We start from the raw sequence: 18,831 nt of genomic DNA on the forward strand, positions 1-18,831 counted from the left end.
GCCAGATGCCGAGGTATTTATCTTCGCAGTCTTGTTCATTAGTGGATCCTGTCAGGGTAGTAATAGTTATAGAAAATAAAACACTATTTGGAAATCTGGAAAACAGCATAATTTTAGATTTATTAGCATTTAAAACCTTCTTGATTTTATATAGAGCAGTCTGTAAAGTGTTAAACAAATATTGAAGTGTTTCTAGTGCAGCAGAATCTGCTACGCAGTAAACAAGTCATTTGCATAATAGGTGTAATTTAAAGTCTAAGGTAGAGGTGGCAATATTAAATAGTAAATATTAAATAAAACTGGACCCGAGATTGAGCCATGAGGGATTCCTTTTGTTATGGGCTGTAGGTCTGATTTATGGTTATTGAGAGACACACATTGCCACCTGCCAGAAAAGTAATCCTGGACACACAGGATTGCATTATTGCTAAAAAACAGTTGTAGAACCTAGTAGTAGATCATGAACAGCAACATCAAAAACCTTTGTGAGATTAATAGAAATAGCATTGTAATTTGTACATTGATTGTTATAAATGCATCTAAGAATTAAACCTTTCCCCCACCCCTAATATTTGTTAAGGAAAATGTTTACTCTCCAGATAAAATCTTTATTCCCCCAAAATGAGTTTCCCAATTTAATTATTTCTATTTTAACCCCAAACTAAGATTTTGAAAAATATTTAGGTTTCCTTTTTTCTCTATTTCTTTCAGAAATGAAAGCTGTTCTGTTCCAGATCTTCCCCTGATCTCAGTGTCAGTGGAAGGAGTTTATCTGCACAAATACAATCAGAAAATTTTAGGAAGATAATAAGTTGCTGAACAAAAAGAAGAACATGGCATCCACAGAAATCTCCAATATTCAGCAAACATCCTCTCCTACACCCGAAAGGCAAATGCAGAAAAGTACAGGGAAGAAGAAACCACATCACTGCTCAGACTGTGGAAAGAGTTTTACTAAACCAAGTGATCTCCAGCGACACACATACATTCACACTGGAGAGAAACCATATCACTGCTCAGACTGTGGGAAGGGTTTTATTAAACAGAGTGATCTCCAGCAACACCAGCGCATTCACACTGGAGAGACACCGTTTCAATGCACAGAGTGTGGGAAGAATTTTTATAAACAGTATAATCTCCAGCAACACCAACTCATTCACACTGGAGAAAAACCGTTTCACTGCTTAGACTGTGGAAAGAGCTTTACTACGCAGGGTAATCTCCAGCAACACAAACGCGTTCACACTGGAGAGAAACCATATTGCTGTTCAGTCTGTGGCATGAATTTTCATCAAAAGAGTTCTCTCGAGCGGCACCAGGGCATTCACACTGGAGAGAAACCATACTACTGTTCAGCCTGTGGCATGAATTTTCATCAAAAGATTACCCTTGAGCGGCACCAACGCATTCACACTGGAGAGAAACCATATCACTGCTCAGTCTGTGGAAAAAGATTTACTACACAGAGTCATCTCAAAACACACCAGCGCGTTCACACTGGAGAAAAACCATATCACTGCTCAGTCTGTGGAAAAAGATTTACTACACAGAGTCATCTCAAAATACACCAGCGCATTCACACTGGAGAGAAACCACATCACTGCTCAGTCTGTGGGAAGAGTTTTACTAAACCGAGTGATCTCCAGCGACACAAATACATTCACACTGGAGAGAAACCATATCACTGCTCAGATTGTGGGAAGAGTTTTATTAAACAGAGTGATCTCCAGCAACACCAGCGCATTCACACTGGAGAGACACCGTTTCAATGCACAGAGTGTGGAAAGAATTTTTATAAACAGTATAATCTCCAGCAACACCAACTCATTCACACTGGAGAAAAACCGTTTCACTGCTTAGACTGTGGAAAGAGCTTTACTACGCAGGGTCATCTCCAGCAACACAAACGCATTCACACTGGAGAGAGACCATATTGCTGTTTAGTCTGTGGCATGAATTTTAATCAAAAGAGTTCTCTCGAGCGGCACCAGGGCATTCACACTGGAGAGAAACCATACTACTGTTCAGCCTGTGGCATGAATTTTCGTCAAAAAATTACCCTCGAGCGGCACCAACGCATTCACACTGGAGAGAAACCATATCACTGCTCAGTCTGTGGAAAGAGATTTACAAGACAGGGTCATCTCAAAACACACCAGCGTGTTCACACTGGGGAAAAAACATATCACTGCTCAGTCTGTGGAAAGAGTTTTACTAAACCGAGTGATCTCCAGCGACACAAATACATTCACACTGGAGAGAAACCATATCACTGCTCAGGCTGTGGGAAGGGTTTTATTAAACAGAGTGATCTCCAGCAACACCAGCGCATTCACACTGGAGAGACACCGTTTCAATGCACAGAGTGTGGAAAGAATTTTTATAAACAGTATAATCTCCAGCAACACCAACTCATTCACACTGGAGAGAGACCATATTGCTGTTCAGTCTGTGGCAGGAATTTTCATCAAAAGAGTACTCTCGAGCGGCACCAGGGCATTCACGCTGGAGAGAAACCATATCACTGCTCAGACTGTGGGAAGAGTTTTATTAAACAGAGTGTTCTCCAGCAACACCAGCGCATTCACACTGGAGAGAAACCATATCACTGCTCAGTCTGTGGAAAAAGATTTACTACACAGAGTAATCTCAAAATACACCAGCGCATTCACACTGGAGAGAAACCACATCACTGCTCAGTCTGTGGGAAGAGTTTTATTAAACAGAGTGATCTCCAGCAACACCAGCGCATTCACACTGGAGAGACACCGTTTCAATGCCCAGAGTGTGGAAAGAATTTTTATAAACAGTATAATCTCCAGCAACACCAACTCATTCACACTGGAGAAAAACCGTTTCACTGCTTAGACTGTGGAAAGAGCTTTACTACGCAGGGTCATCTCCAGCAACACAAACGCATTCACACTGGAGAGAGACCATATTGCTGTTTAGTCTGTGGCATGAATTTTAATCAAAAGAGTTCTCTCGAGCGGCACCAGGGCATTCACACTGGAGAGAAACCATACTACTGTTCAGCCTGTGGCATGAATTTTCGTCAAAAAATTACCCTCGAGCGGCACCAACGCATTCACACTGGAGAGAAACCGTATCACTGCTCAGTCTGTGGAAAGAGATTTACAAGACAGGGTCATCTCAAAACACACCAGCGTGTTCACACTGGGGAAAAAACATAGCACTGCTCAGTCTGTGGAAAGAGTTTTACTAAACCGAGTGATCTCCAGCAACACCAACGCATTCACACTGGAGAGAAACTGTTTTAATGCACAGAGTGTGGGAAGAATTTTTATAAACAGTATAATCTCCAGCGACACCGGCTCATTCACACTGGAGAGAAACTGTTTCACTGCTTAGACTGTGGGAAGAGTTTTACTACACAGAGTGATCTCCAGCGACACAAACGCATTCACACTGGAGAGAAACCATATTACTGTTCATTACTGTTTGTGGAAATAGTTTTACTAAATTGAGTCATCTCAAAACACACCAGCTCATTCACACCTGAGAGAAACCACATCACTGCTCAGACTGTGGCATGAATTTTCATCAAAAGGATTTACTTTTAATAATCCTACTAGTCTCAGCACACACAGATACATTTACACTAGAGATAAACCGTTTCATTGCACAGTGTGTGAGACGACTTTTCATTAACAGATTAATCTCCAACATCACGCATTCACACTGGAGAGAAACTGTATCAGTGCTCGGACTGTGGGATGAATTTTAATCACCAGTATAATCTCAATCAACATCAGTGCATTCCCATCAGTGTTAAGACTTAGTTTAGTTTTACACACCTAAAACTATTCGAGATTCTATCCAAGATATATTAATAGTGTGTATAGAGGGCAAAAGAAAATAAATAGTAATTCAGCACATTTTTTCTTGTTAATAAGTAACCTGCTATATCAATATTTTGACATATTAGGTCATTATTTTGAGATAGTAAGTAATTTTATTGAGATACAATCTCATTATTTTGAGATACTGTCTCAATATTTTGAGATACTTTCTCAATATTTTGAGATACTAAGTCATTATTTTGAGGTATTATCTCAATATTTTGAGATACTAGGTCATTATTTTGAGATACTATCTCAATATTTTGAGATACTATCTCAATATTTTGAGATACTAAGTCATCATTTTGAGATAGCAAGTGTGTTTTTTTGGGGGCGGGAAAAATCCTCCAGTGAAGCTACCATACTGTGGTGTGTAGAGAACCACTAGGGGGAGCTGAGTGGGTGAAGAGAGTAGAGTAGAGGGGGGAGAGTAAGAGAGCAGTGACTGTGGGGAGTGAACTGCGTTCTGCTGTATCAATAAAGAGTTGACTAAATTTTGTTCCACATCGCTGTTCGGCCTAAATATTTAAGTGGTGACACATACATAACATACAGCACAGTCTGAGCCACAGCCACACTCTTTAACACTAAAATAGAAGTGCAGTTTGTGTTATTGAATTCATCTCTTCTCTCCAAGCTCCTGAGGCTTATTTTGATATCGTGTGATTCCTCTACAAGCACTAAAATTTCATGATTTGTGAATCCACGACTGAATAGTCCTCAATGATTGTATTCAATTTGCGTCTCTGTCTCACCTGCTTCTGTCTCTGTACAGTCTACTAGTACCTCAAAATATTGAGATAGTATCTTACAATAATGACTTAGTATCTCAAAATAATGAGATATGTCAAAAATAATGACTTAGTATCTCGAAATACTGAGATAGTATCTCGGAATAATGACTTACTATCTCAAAATAATGACTTAGTATCTCAAAATATTGAGATAACAATTTACTTATTAATAATAAAAAAGAATGTGCTGGATTTTTTTTTAGGTGGCGGGAAAGGGGTTTCATAGAAAACTATTGCATATGCATAAAAAAAATGTTATTTAATAAATGTCAATTCCAGCTTTGTGCCCATACACTGAATATATCCTTACAAGTCAGAGATCCTGAAGTAGATGAGCTGCAGTCTGTCTGTAAAGCTCAATTTGATCTTGAATCATCCAAATGATAGATAGATAGATAGATAGATAGATAGATAGATAGATAGATAGATAGATAGATAGATAGATAGATAGATAGATAGATAGTAGCAGTTACACAACATAGTGGAAACACTCTTTCAGAAACACTTTTTGGGACTGTTAATGTTCTTTGCTGATTTTTTTCTTTTATTAGTAAAACTAAACTGTTATTTTTTGTATTCATCAGCTTTCTATGGATTCTGTATTGACATATGCTGTATACTGTCTGTTCTGCATGTTTTGATTTGAGGGTTTAGTGTTAATAGCATGTTTCATATTATTTTGTATGAATGTGTAGAAGTTAATTTGCTTTTTGTATTTATTGTAGTTTTGTCCAATTTCCAATATATATATATATATATATGTATATATACATATATATATATATATATATATATATATATATATATATATATATATATACACGTGTATGTATATATATATATATATATATATATATATATATATATATATATATATATATATATATATATATATATATATATATATATATATATACGTGTATGTGTATATATATATATATATATATATATATATATATATATATATATACGTGTATGTGTATATATATATATATATATATATATATATATATATATATATATATATACGTGTATGTATATATATATATATATATATATATATATATATATATATATATATATATCTGTGTATGAATATATATATATATATATATATATATATATATATATATATATATATATATATATATATATATATATACACGTGTATATATACATATATATATATATATACATATACATATACATATATATATATGCAGTAACATGCAGTTACTGAGGTGGAGAATACACTACTTCTGTAGCACAGTATTTTAACAGTGAAGTTCTATATAAAGTGGGCAAGGAGATAAGTGTGTCAATCTGACGTGTGTGTGTTTGTCATGATACCATGTGATGAAGTTATTTTATCCTCTTCTTCTTCCAAATGTCTTAAGGTTTACAACAGGTCATTATCACATTTTCAATTTCAAAATTGTCAACACATTCTCCTAAAATAATATATATATATATATATATACCTATATATTAGTCTTGTTTTTTGTCGTGAATATGACACATTTGGCAGCTATCTATTTATTTATTTCCAATTATTCTGATTATATTGTCAAAATTGTACTTTCCTGAAAGGTTATTTTTAAAACAATAGAACATTTCCTGAAATATTATGACACTCAGAGGTTCCACAAAGTTTCTCAACTTTATAAACTTTTAGAATAATATTCTAAATTTGCATCATAACAAACACTGTAAACATAATGATTTTTAATAATATTCCAAGGTACATTTTTCACCATTTAATCAAGAAGTAAATTTTTTTTCCAGAATGTACTTTCCCAATATAGCAATTCAAAAGCTATTAAACTGAGTTCAGACCAAGGACAGTTTCCAGGCCTGGAGGGTATTCCTCGAAGTGAACTCAACAAGCGTGGCTCATTTTGTTCAAAATAAGTTCTGCAAACGAATCTAAACTTAAGCTTTGCTCCATTAATACAGCAACATATTAATTTGGACAAGCTTTCACTGTACCAGGCTGGAGTTCAGGCCTAGCTTAGCTTGTTCACTGCGATTGGATGGGCTGAAGCCAGCAGCAGCGGCTACCCACGGCCAATACGCTTTACCTACATCAATATCGTCTGCCACAACGAGGCTGTGGGGGATGGAAGTAATGTGCTACTGAGTACTAGAAATGCGTAACCAAATACACTTCCTCCAAAAGAAAGAAATCTTATAAAAGGCCAAACCTTCCTTGTTTTTTTTTCAAAGATCCTGTAATTAACCGAGAATGGTTTCACAAAATCAGTATAGATTGCGATTTCAATTTAAGATGTATGTACGTGTTAGCTAGCTAGATAAGGATAGCCATATTAATATTACCCAGACAAATAATCTAGCCAGAGGAACATTAGCAGAGAGACAGCAAGATAGCTAAACCAGGTTCTTCGGCTATGACTTGATTAACCCTGAACAGGTTATTTTCTTGGTTTAATGTCAAAACAAGTGGGGTGTGGTTGTGGCTTAACTAGCTATATAGTTAAGTGTTGTGCGTGAACGTTCAAAAGAACGCGCTTATTGATCACGCTCATTTTATCGTGAACGTTGAACTGAACGCAATATTTTTTTTTTTTTTATAAAGGACTTGAAGGTGAATTAGTTCACATTATGTGTCATGAACAGCAGACGTCACTGTAAATGAACGCTGGAATTAGTTTTCCATTGAAAACTGAGTGACATCTGCTTTCTCTTTTGAAACGCAACAAGAGAAAGTTCCTCCCTCCTGTATTTTTGCTGGTGCCGCTTAAATCATGTATCACCAGACATAAATGGTTTTGACATTGTGTGCGCAATGCATTGCGGGCAACGTAGTGTCCGGCTGAGAATAGTTAACATACTGGCTAGTTAATAACATACTGGATTCCTCACGACGTTACCCATGAAGTCGTGCGTCATTCAGTAGTCCTCGTACGGCTTTCGTGTCTTAAGCGTTTTTTCCCTATGAGTAAAATGAATAGGGTTTTCAAAAACCCACCTCTGTCACATTTTGTGGTAAATAAATCACGACTTCAGTGGTCTATTGACAGGGTTCTCTGGAGCAGGACTGCTCTGCTCCGGAGTAGGTCCTCAACCGTATACCTTTCCTATGATACCACGCCCCCTAAGATCTAAAACTGAAAAAAGGGTTGAACCCTGAAAAAAAACCTGATTCAAATAAACATAAAATCATCTGCAAAAATTAATGCATCCGAAAAATATAAGATCTCAAATATCAAAATACACAAGAAAGTGAAAAAAAAAAGTTTAAAACTATTCCCGAATTGAATCAATTTTTTTATAAGCTAAAAAAACATTTGATACACTTATAATTATTTCGAATATATTTTTGTATTTTTCAAAATGCAAGCTTAACACTTAAACTTTCAGTTTTATTTTTTTTTTTTCCAAATTGACAAAATATTTGTCTCTAATTTGGTTCCATACACCTCCCCTCCAAAGGTCTCTGCACGGCCCTGCTTTAGACTCTACTACACTGCAGTGTAGCCCACAGTGACTGGTAAGATAACTCATTAGGAGAGATTAATAACTATTAACATTTAATAATGATAAAAATGTGTTTTTTACATAATTAATTATAGCACTACTTTTACATATATAAGAATAATAATATATTTTATTTCATTAGCATATTTTGTTTAATTATTTTGGAAATACACAATTTTTTTTATAAATCATAACAAACCAGACACACTGAATAATGTAGGAGGAGCCTTTACATGCTTGACAATTAGTGTCTAAATCTCTCCTCATTATCTGAACCCTGGTGTCACCATGATGTTCCTGTCCTCTCTGACTGTGCTTATGATTATTCTAGGCATGTATTATTGTTACAATGGATTATTTATAATTATTTCAACATTATTATGAAGTTATGTATTATTAGTTTCATATAGAAAATGTTAGAATATTTTATTTTAAAAAGGGCTATGCAGGTTTGGATTTTTTCTCTATTAATAATATAAACCATGCATTTTGTGTTTCCTTGTGTCATATTTGACTAATATTTAAATTTGATTATCTAAAATATATTTAAAAGTGACAAACATGCAAAAAAAAAAAAAAAGAAATCATGAAGGGGCAAACACTTTTTCACACTACTGATTATATTATCTCATATGTATATTATTTGAAACAATTAGATATTAGACTGAAATAAGGAGAGGAAGAAATTTCTGCTGTAGATTAATTTATGAACCAAAGCAGCCAAACAAACTGGTCTGTGACTGAGAATAATCCCAGTAAAAACTAAACAGCTTCATACTGTCAGAGTTATAAGAGACAGATAACTTTGAGCAGCAGGGTTGCCACCTTTCAGAAATCTTAAATGAGTGTGTGGAGTGTACAACAGTTAACTTTTAAAATATAAACTCTATATATTGAGAAACTAATGTAACCTTTTTTGTGCATAACTACATCCACTTTCTTTGAACCCTGAGGACATTTTTACTGTATCTTATTACTTCATCCAAATAGTTAAAGCAAACTAATATTAGAATTTATGATCACTGAACACTTTATTCCTCAAAATTATAAATATTTTGACACAAAATACTACAGATATCTCTACAAATTGTTTAATCTATTTTAATCTATATATAATTAACATAACATATGAATTAATTAATTTATTTATTTATTTATCATCTGTTAATCCAAAGCCATATATAACATTTGTATTGGATAATACTGTATTTTAAATAAATGATCATTCGACTAAAAACTTAACATCCTAAAAAATCAAACCTCTTTAGTTCACTAAAAAATTCACTGACATCTTTTGGCAAAAGCAAAACCAGTTATTAAATCAGTCAAACTATACTGTCAGTATCAGAGGATAATTGTGGTATGATGAACTGTGACACTGAGTCTTGGTTCTTCTGTGTTTTTACGTGTCTGCAGTGTTGCTCTCCTGATACATGCGGATGGCAGACGGTCCATCACACGCCACTGAAAACACTTTCCCAAAAATTTTACAGTTTGCCTTTGTAGCAACTCAAAGATTTATTGAAACACAAATTCAAAAAAGCAAGACTGTATCAGAAACCAGGCCTGGTGAGAGAGTTAAGATTTCTCTCTCCTGTTGCCTGCTCACTGAGTTGTTTTTAAGATCAACTTTCTCTACAATATATGACTATATGCCTTATACCTCAACATTATCGTTACACCTTGCACTTTATGTTGTCTTTTGTTTGTTGTCCCATGTTTCACCATGATTTCAGAGAAATGTAATTTCATTTCACTGTGTACCTGTATTCAGATATAATGACCCTGTCATAGCTGAGGGCTATGACATTTTGCATAGAGCAACAAGCCATTTTTGACCCTCCGTGAACACATGTTTAATTTACACATGAAACCAAGATCCATAACATATTTATGGTCAAGGGTTCTACACTGCACCTTGTAATAATCTTTACTGACACTGTCCATCCAATATCGCTAAAATGACGTCAGCAGCGACCAGGCTCATTCAGCATTGCTAACTTGATGGTAGCATGCCAGAGACTGAGCTCCTTCACATGGCCCAGCTAGCCAGTAGACCAGGGGTGTCCAAACTACGGCCCGTGGGCCATTTGCGGCCCGTTTCCTTTTTTGGAGCTGCCCGAGAGGTATTTTAGAAATAGAATGAAAGTTGGCCCTCTGTTAAGCAGGTTTTTATAATGTGAGACTTAAAGTTTGAACGCTAGGTGTCAGAAACGGGCCAAAGAATCTAAAAGTGGAGAGAGTGCGTGTTTCTAGCACAAAAAAACGGGCCAAAGAGTCTAAAAGCGGAGAGGGTGCGCATTTCTAGCGTATAAACAAACGGCCAAAGAGTGTAACAGCGGAGAGGGTGCGCATTTCTTGCGCAAAAAAAAAACGGCCCAAGAGTCTAAAAGCGGAGAGTGCTCAGTTGTAGGGCAGAAAAAGGGCAAATGAGTGTAAAAGTTGCTGTAATTTAGGAGTTTAATATTAAGAGACATCATGAAATGAAACATCAGTTTGAAAAATTTTAGTTTACACAACACTGTCAAAGATAAAGATAGTAAGTCAAGTAAAATGGTGTGTAAATGAAAGTAATCAGGAAAATGTATTATTTAAAGTGGTATATTTCAATATTTGTTTTATTTGGCCCATGATTCAAATATATTTCTCCTTCTGGCCCCCAACAAAAAAAGTTTGGACACCCCTGAAATAGACACATCCCAGCCCAGTTTGTAAACTTTCTGTCCTGAAACCTAGCTGTCTGGAGACACACTGGGGGGGCGGAGATTTCTCACAGCTGGTACAGATGGGGAGTTTTAGAGAGAGTCAGAGGGTGGAGCTGTTTACTTCAGTCATGAAGAATCTTCTCCAGTAGACAGGTCTCCCCTCTGACTTTTCATCATGTTGTGTTTTTGTTTAAGCAGCAGGTTCTTCTGTGTGTTTCTGATTCTTTCAGTTTTAACAGGTAAGAGCTGCTTTTATCTCCTTTTTTTATTCAGTTTATTATCTGAAACTCTGATCATCAGCACTGCACCTGCACATGCTCTTTTCTTACAGGAGACTCTCTGGAGAATTTGATAACATCTCATGGCTCTGTTAAACATGTCAGAGATGGTGAGGATGTTACTCTGTCCTGTAACTACAACGTTTCTCCATACACCCTGTTCTGGTATCGTCAAAATCCCAGATCCCAACCAGACTTCCTCGTCTCCATCACTGAATCTGGAGATCCTGTTAAAGCTGATCCAGCAGCACAGTTAACAGCTAAAGTGGAGAAAAACAGTAAAGTTCTGACCCTGATCATCTACCACACTGCTGTATCAGACTCTGCTCTCTACTACTGCGCTCTGAGGCCCACAGTGACAGAAACCCACCAAACACTGTACTAAAACTTCTCTTGTGAAATATGTAGAAACACTCAGGAGGGGGCGCTGTTTCTCTTCTGCTTCTTTACCTTCAGCTTCCTCTCCATTCAAGTTATAGAATCAGTCATCATGTTGTGGCCCACAGTAAACTGGATTCCATTTAAGGCCAAGCAGATCAAGTAATATTCAAACCACACTGATGTTTAATTTTGTATAGATTATAAAATATTTCTTCTGACATATATCTTTCAGTCTAATAAACTAAAAACTGGGAAAAAAAACTTTTAGCCGGACAGTGAACCACCACATAAAGACAAAGTTCATGTTTTTCTAAAGAGGAGATTGCAGTGGGTTCCCTAGAATCCCCATTGTTAAGAAGTGTGTCATTGTTTTGGTATTTCTTTACTTAGGTGGTAGGAAAGAAATGTCAGTAAATTCAAAATAAAAACTATTAAAATTAAGAGTTTAGAAAATTCTGTGTGGTAAAATAAAAAAAAAAACAGCTAATTATGTGCGATAAGTTTAACAGAGTAAATTCAGCTTTCACAGTATAAAAAGCAGTGAGAAAACACTACAATTGAATTTTCTTGCTAATTGTCTCAACTGTTATAGAGCACCTGAATCTAAAAAATATTTACCACAAATACTTAATCAGAGGTTAAGTTCAGCACTACCCAAATGAGTGAATAAACACAGGTTAGAGACTTGCAATCGCAGTTTGCCAAAACTCTTTTTATGAATCTAGCATTAAGGCTAACATACCTTTTTCTCTGATTTTAATTTGCATAAGTCTATACTTATAACACTTAAAATACATAATATATTATATAGATGGAGAGAGAACAAAAAGGATGTATAGAAAAAGAGATTAGAATTGTTGTGTAAAACTGCTGAATCGTGGAACAGGCCTGGGGTCTCATGTATGATCTATGCTTCTGAAATTTCTGAAACGCTAAGAGCTTCGTTAACTTGTACTTAAGATTGAGCCAGTTTTAAGAACTGACAAGATTATAGAGTATAAATTGCATGGATAGTTTATTATCATTAAAATATTACATTCTGACACATAACTGTGAAAAACAGTTTGAACAAATTTACTCATGCACAAAGTACTCTGCAAATCATGTACAGTAGAAAAAAGTGTAATTTATTTGAAATGGTTTTATTTAGATAGATAGATAGATAGATAGATAGATAGATAGATAGATAGATAGATAGATAGATTCTCTCTAAAAATTCTTTGTAATTTCCATTAATAAAGGTGCATCAAACTATATAAAATTGTTCTTGGGTCATGGAGGATAATCCATGAGATATTAGAGCTATAAGATGTTCGGTTTGAAGCCTTTAAAAAACTTACACTTTTACAATTTATTTTTATTTAATTTATCTTGAGAGAGACTTAAGTTTAAATTTAAGATCAGTAAAGCACTTTAAATACCAATACATTTTCAGTATATTACCTTTCTTTTATAATTGTGCTTTAAATAAAGAACCAAATTGTTAGTTTGTGTGCACCTAACATTTGTTAGGCACACCAGTGCAAAAAGTTAGTATAGAGCCCTGCCAAGTCCTTTAATATGCCTCTGTAAATCCTTAGCTAACTAACGCTATGTTACTGTATGGACTGACGGACTTTAATTTTGACAGCTGGCTGTCGGATGTAACGCCATTGGCTCCTGGGCGGGACTAGAGTGCTGCGATGTGATTGGCTCCTCAGCGGAGGTCCAGAGATCTGCAGCTGGGGGTCTTTAGTTTAGAAACACAGCAGCAGACTGTTGGTGGATTCAGGGCTGTTTATTGTATTGGATCAGATCAAGTAACAGAGTCATTGTTGTGTATTGATTGGACATGTTCTAATAGTTTCAGCGCTTTGGACAGATGTTTGCTGTGGTTTAAAATGAAGACTGTATTCTCTGTAGGTGAATATGGAAGGGTGGTTAGAGTTTCCCCCGGTCTCCAGTAAAGTGGAGCAGCAGAAGATCCAGCTCTGATCAGCAGCTCCACTCCTCTGTTCTCAGACTGCTCTGCTGGAGGAACACCATCAGCTCACCTGCTGCAGGTATGGAGATGTTCCACTCTTCACCTTCACACTGCTCTACATTTACTCTTAGACACACAGAAACACATTCAGAAGGAGCAGCATTTAACATCACACACAAGCAGCTTCATCCAGGAGCTGGAGGATCATCTTATCCTAGTTATCTCTGATCAACACTTTCATTCTGCTTTATTTAAGATGGACAGGAGATTTAGGGGCTACTTATAAACCCTGAGTTGTGATTTATTTGGGGATTATACCACAGTAACTTCCGACCCTGCAATGTGATTGGATGAGAGGAGTTTTACGAGTGACAATATTAGGCGATAATGCACTGTAACCGAAGCTCTCCATGTATTACTCCGCCACATACAGGTTACCTAGCAACGTTGCAGCGCTTACTAGACAAAAACAAACTAAATGGGATATCATTAAACAGCACTGGGGGGCGCTGGATCCCATAGACACAGAGAAGAAACGCCATGTCTCCAATTGGCGGCGCAGACAAAGACGCGGTCACACAAGTAAGTTAAATAATCCCAGCGATTTGAAAATACGCATTATTGCACACATTATCAGCTGCTAATATAAGGTTAAGAGTTGTTATTATTAAAATAAAAGCGTATATATTTTCCAGTTAATATAGGGTGTTTTAAGCTGAATATAAGGTGGACTCTTGTAATTCCGCAGATCTCGCCGGTGGGGGACGCCGAAGTAAATAAACTTTAATTCTTAAAAAAACATTTTCTTTCAGTTAAACGAGCGCTGAACGAGCATGCAAACATATCTCCTCTGATTGGCTAACAGCACTGCAGCAGAGAACGCGTACCTCCCCGCAGCCAAGTGGAGCATTCAAATAATTAAGTATTAAAATAATAAAAGAAAGAATAAATGTACTTAAAACAGTCACAGGCTTTCTGATGGTGATTAGAAACTAAAAGTTTAAAATGGTTCAGTGATCCCAGCGAGCTGAGCTTCAACGTTTCCTGTAGAGAATCTCAGCTCGCTGGGGCACTGTAGCTAAAAGATTTTCCCAGTTCACTAAAAACTCTTATTACCTGACAGGTGATCCAGCCACTGGAGCCTGATATGTATTGTAATTTATTGGAATCTAAGAAAGAGATATAAGCTGGAAAACGTGCCAGAAAGGTGCTGCTGGTGAAGACCAACCAACTCTATCATATGGTCTGCAGTGGTTTTGATTTGGTTTGAGCCGGTATCTGTCTGGGGCGCAACACTTCCACACTTCAGAGTAGAGCTGGGCAATTAATCAATTTTATCGATTCATTCGAATGTACAGTTAAGGACGGTGTGTTTTTATGAAAATCATTTTTCTCTCGAGTTTCGACGCTCCCCTGTGGGCTCTCCTAGTTCAGAGTTAAGGTGCTTGCACACTGCACGCGGTAGGTGCGGCGCGGTACGCTGACCCCCATAGGATTCAATAGTGTCTAGAGCGGTAGAGCGGTGCGTCGCTGCCGCGGAGTAGAGCGGAAAGCGGCGCGTTTCCCCGCCCATAACCACGCCTCCACCGCGCTACCGCTTACCGCGGGCAAAGTTCAACATGGTTCAACTTTGACCTCGCGGCAAGCGGTACCTCGGCAGAAAACGCATGACGTGAACTCACGCGACTAGAGAGAAACTGTAGTCCAAACAACAATAAACGTGCGCGAGAGACTAATAATAGCGATTAGTGAATCCCCTCAGCTGTACATCACTTCCCTACACTCATATAGAGATAACAGGAGGAAGAGAAGAATCAGAGCTTTGTTCTGAGGCTGAGAAACATATACAGATCCACAGAGGCTGTAGAGACTCAAAACTACAAAACACCGCTCACAGAGGTGATGGGTTTTAGAAAACTCCGCCTATTATCAGCAGGAGACGCTTGGCGTCAGCAGCAGCGCAACGCACCCGCAACTGACCAGCGTAGAGCAGAGCGGCAGCACAGCGGAATGCCGCGCGGCATACCGCGTTCAGTGTGCAAGCACCTTTAGTTTAGCCCCTCCTTCCCAGCGGAATAAACGCAGCAGCAGCACTACTAGCACACCATCCAAAGTAAAACATGCAAACATCCCTGACTCATCTTCCAACTGTGCACCAGGTTCTGTATGCAATACAGATCCTCTCATTTTAATATAACACTGGCACTTATTTAAAAGCATTGTTTTGCAAGTCAAGCCCAATGGGAAAAAAGTATTTCCTTAATATCATATTAAATTGTACTTGTTTTTTTATTTAGTCAGTTTTATAAAAAGGGCACCATTTTATTTATTTCTATTTTTTTAAATATTTAATATTTTTGAGGGTGTGTTTATTTACTTATTTTTTAAGTTTAAAGGGTGCATGGAGTCAGTACCTAAACTATGTTGGAGAAAGCTTTCTAAAAGTTACTAAGTGTTCTCACTGTTTACAATTGTTGTTTTGTTTTTTGCTTGTTTCTGGTTGCACTTTAACCACAAAGGAAAATATAAGTGAAAACAATATAAATAAAAACTTGTTTTTAACCATTTCTTTATGATCTGTAGTTTGATTTTTAGTTGGGGAAAAAATTGATTAAAATCGAAAATCAATTTTTTTGGGGTCCATATCGTCCAGCTCTACATTAGAGTTCTGCCTTTTGCACCCAATAATCAATACACTTCAGTTCCAGCTAATGCCTAGGATTTGATTCTTGTCGTTTGTAAATTCATTCAGAATCGTCCATGTCTGAAACAAGATGCATCTAAGAATCAAACATTTCCCCCACCCCTAATATTTGTTAAGGAAAATGTTTACTCTCCAGATAAAATCTTTATACTCCCAAAATAAGTTTCCCAATTTTATTATTTCCATTTTCAACCCCAAACTAAGATTTTTAAATATTTTATATTGTATTTAGTTTTTCTTTTTTCTGTGTTTCTTCCAGAAATGAATGCTGTTCTGTTCCAGATCTTCCCCTGATCCAGTGTCAGTGATCCTAACTGGTGTAGTGGTTACGAGGGATACCGAACTATTTACCTGATATCAATATTAATTTTAATATTAATATTAAAGGTTAATAGGGCGCCAGTAGCGGCTAGCTACAAAATTTATATTTAACCTCAGGGTGAGTTCTTGTCGGTTTCAGAAAGTCTTTGAACCACGGGAGGAACACACTTAAGCCAAGAATTGGCTAAATCAGTAATGTTTATTTAGAATAAAAGTAATACATGGATATATGCAGAATTAGATAATGGGCATAATTCAAACAACAATTTGAGAGTGAAATTCAAGCACGCTGATGATAACAGTCTTACAACCAAACCTTCTCATCGCATATATGAATAACTCAAAACACTTTAGACCCAAACAACAGAAATGTATAAGTAGATAAAAATAAACAAATCAATACCCAGTTTAATATACCAAAGGGGAAGTAATTATGATAACCCACTAGGAGATAAACCTAAATATGAATAACTAAACCCACTATAAGAATATTAGGAGATTAAACAAGATTATAAGTGATTATATACTGCTATAAACGAACTAACTACTAAAGAAGCAAAACGCTCTAAATCCAAGCTAATTGAGTTAAACTAGATTACATTAGAACTATGGAGCTGACAGAGATCCCACCATCTCTCAACCGGGAATAACTATAACTGAAAACTTAGCAAGACTCAACCTAACCAGACCAACAGAACGCCACCAGAGAATTAGAGATTTAACCAGCGCCTCACTTTGCGTTGACCGGCCTCGGGCAACCGGTGTCGTCTCTGCCGCGAAGGGAACCGTTGGTGTCGACCGCCAGGAAGGGTAGCTCGATCCAAGTGGCCGAAGCGGGTTCTTCAGGTGGACTTCACGGTGCAAGCAGGGCTTCGGTTCCAACGGCAAGCGGGAGCGATCGCTCCGGACAGCTGATTGATTCAGGATTCTCTTCGCGTCTGGGTCTGGTACGGCGAGCGATGTATAACGCTAAAGATGAGCGGTGAACTATAGGCAGCTCCGTAGCGCTAAGGTGGTTTCAATAGCTGGAAGCACCTAATTCTCTAATTCTGTTGATAATCGCGGGACTTGTGTTGGTCAGCGCGGATGCGCTGCAAGCGCAGCTCAAGCTAGATCTATGACTCAAAAACTTAAGAATCACTAAGCTGAATCTAAGAGAAAGTAAAACAAAAGAGAGAGTACAAAATTCTAACTAAAACTCTAAGTTAAAATTACTTCTAAGAAAAAAATTGAACTTAACTAAACCTAAAAAGCGCACGAACTCCTAACTGCGAACCACGAACTACGAACCACGAACTACTCCTGAATAATCTAACACCCCCCTTTATTGGAAACACATTCCCTTCGTGACGTATTGGCCCTAACTTGTGATAGGTTTCCTAACTGCAAGTATAATCTCTAAAAACCCAATCAGCTCCAGGTAGGTGGAGTCTTGCCTGGACGACTCCCCCTTTTTTCTTTTATTAACTTAAACCTTAACATTCTTAAATGATCAGATTAAACAATTGCTTATTTAAAATATACTTTGACATAGAAAACCCACAATTTCCCCACATTCACCCACTGTTGCATAGCATTTTAGTGATATGAATAAACATCTCAGAACTGAAATCCTAACCAGACAATTAGATAATCATAGTTGATTTTGAGGTGTAAGAATGGAAAGAAATATAACACATGACCAGGGAATACACTAACTTCCACGCATCGGACTCTTAGAAAGGAAAGAAAGAAACTCGTTATGAACTTTAAACTTATTAATTCAAGATTTGGTTATTAACCTGATTAAAGTATTGTGGAAACATGCCCTGATAGCTTTTAAGTAATTATTTTAACCAGACTGCTAGTTTGTTGCCATCCGTATTCTTTTTGTAGTTAATGTTCATTCACGTCTTAAGAACACATTTTGTTTTTAATGTTTTAACATTTTTCAGCCTTAAATTTCCTTTTTGAAAAGGCAGACTCTCTTGTGTATTTGAAGAGATAAGAACTCTGGCCGTCGTAATTCACACCTCTCCCCCACTAAGGAATGCGGGTCTCATTGCTCTGGTTAACATAATTTCAGACCTCTTTAAATCAGAAATTCACTATACCTTTATACTTTCATACTTTGTTCTTTACTAAACAGGAAAATGTATCTATATAACCAAAGCAAAGGTTAAAATTACGCTGACTAGTTGCAATAGTTCAACCAATGACAAACAAGACATAATTCTTCAGCCTGGAACCTGTAGAAGAAAATGAAGGTAAACCTCAAAATTGTTCTCTTGATTAGAAAGTGTTTCATCACATTGCTTGATACCCTGCTTCTCACAATATTAGAA

General features: G+C 36.8%; 6 protein-coding genes and 1 pseudogene across 12 annotated transcripts in view; 4 read left to right on the forward strand and 3 right to left on the reverse strand.

Annotated features, from left to right (window-relative positions):
- The window catches only part of LOC125780482 (zinc finger protein 850-like), a 76,775-nt pseudogene extending 71,340 nt beyond the window's left edge, over positions 1-5,435 (forward strand).
- Positions 1-18,831, reverse strand: part of LOC111194226 (zinc finger protein 239-like) — a 457,259-nt gene that overhangs the window by 387,503 nt on the left and 50,925 nt on the right. The window lies entirely within an intron of this gene.
- Positions 1-18,831, reverse strand: part of LOC125803860 (zinc finger protein 239-like) — a 217,288-nt gene that overhangs the window by 185,154 nt on the left and 13,303 nt on the right. The window lies entirely within an intron of this gene.
- LOC103021480 (zinc finger protein 585A) overlaps positions 1-18,831 on the reverse strand; it is a 258,231-nt gene that overhangs the window by 171,074 nt on the left and 68,326 nt on the right. The gene's annotated exons all lie outside the window — the stretch shown is intronic.
- The window catches only part of LOC103036135 (zinc finger protein 239), a 245,471-nt gene that overhangs the window by 50,819 nt on the left and 175,821 nt on the right, over positions 1-18,831 (forward strand). The window lies entirely within an intron of this gene.
- Positions 1-18,831, forward strand: part of LOC107197278 (zinc finger protein 135) — a 142,936-nt gene that overhangs the window by 22,449 nt on the left and 101,656 nt on the right. The gene's annotated exons all lie outside the window — the stretch shown is intronic.
- Positions 1-18,831, forward strand: part of LOC111188212 (gastrula zinc finger protein XlCGF49.1) — a 232,620-nt gene that overhangs the window by 3,565 nt on the left and 210,224 nt on the right. Inside the window, exon 1 of one of the 3 annotated variants that reach the window (XM_049482439.1) lies at positions 12,952-13,280. The exons of 1 other annotated variant lie outside the window; for it this stretch is intronic. The gene's annotated coding sequence lies outside the window, so the exon portion shown is untranslated. One more of the 3 variants, XM_049482441.1, reaches the window with a different exon arrangement.

The sequence above is a fragment of the Astyanax mexicanus genome, chromosome 8 (assembly GCF_023375975.1).
Source record: "Astyanax mexicanus isolate ESR-SI-001 chromosome 8, AstMex3_surface, whole genome shotgun sequence".
Classification (NCBI taxonomy): Eukaryota; Metazoa; Chordata; class Actinopteri; order Characiformes; family Acestrorhamphidae; genus Astyanax; species Astyanax mexicanus.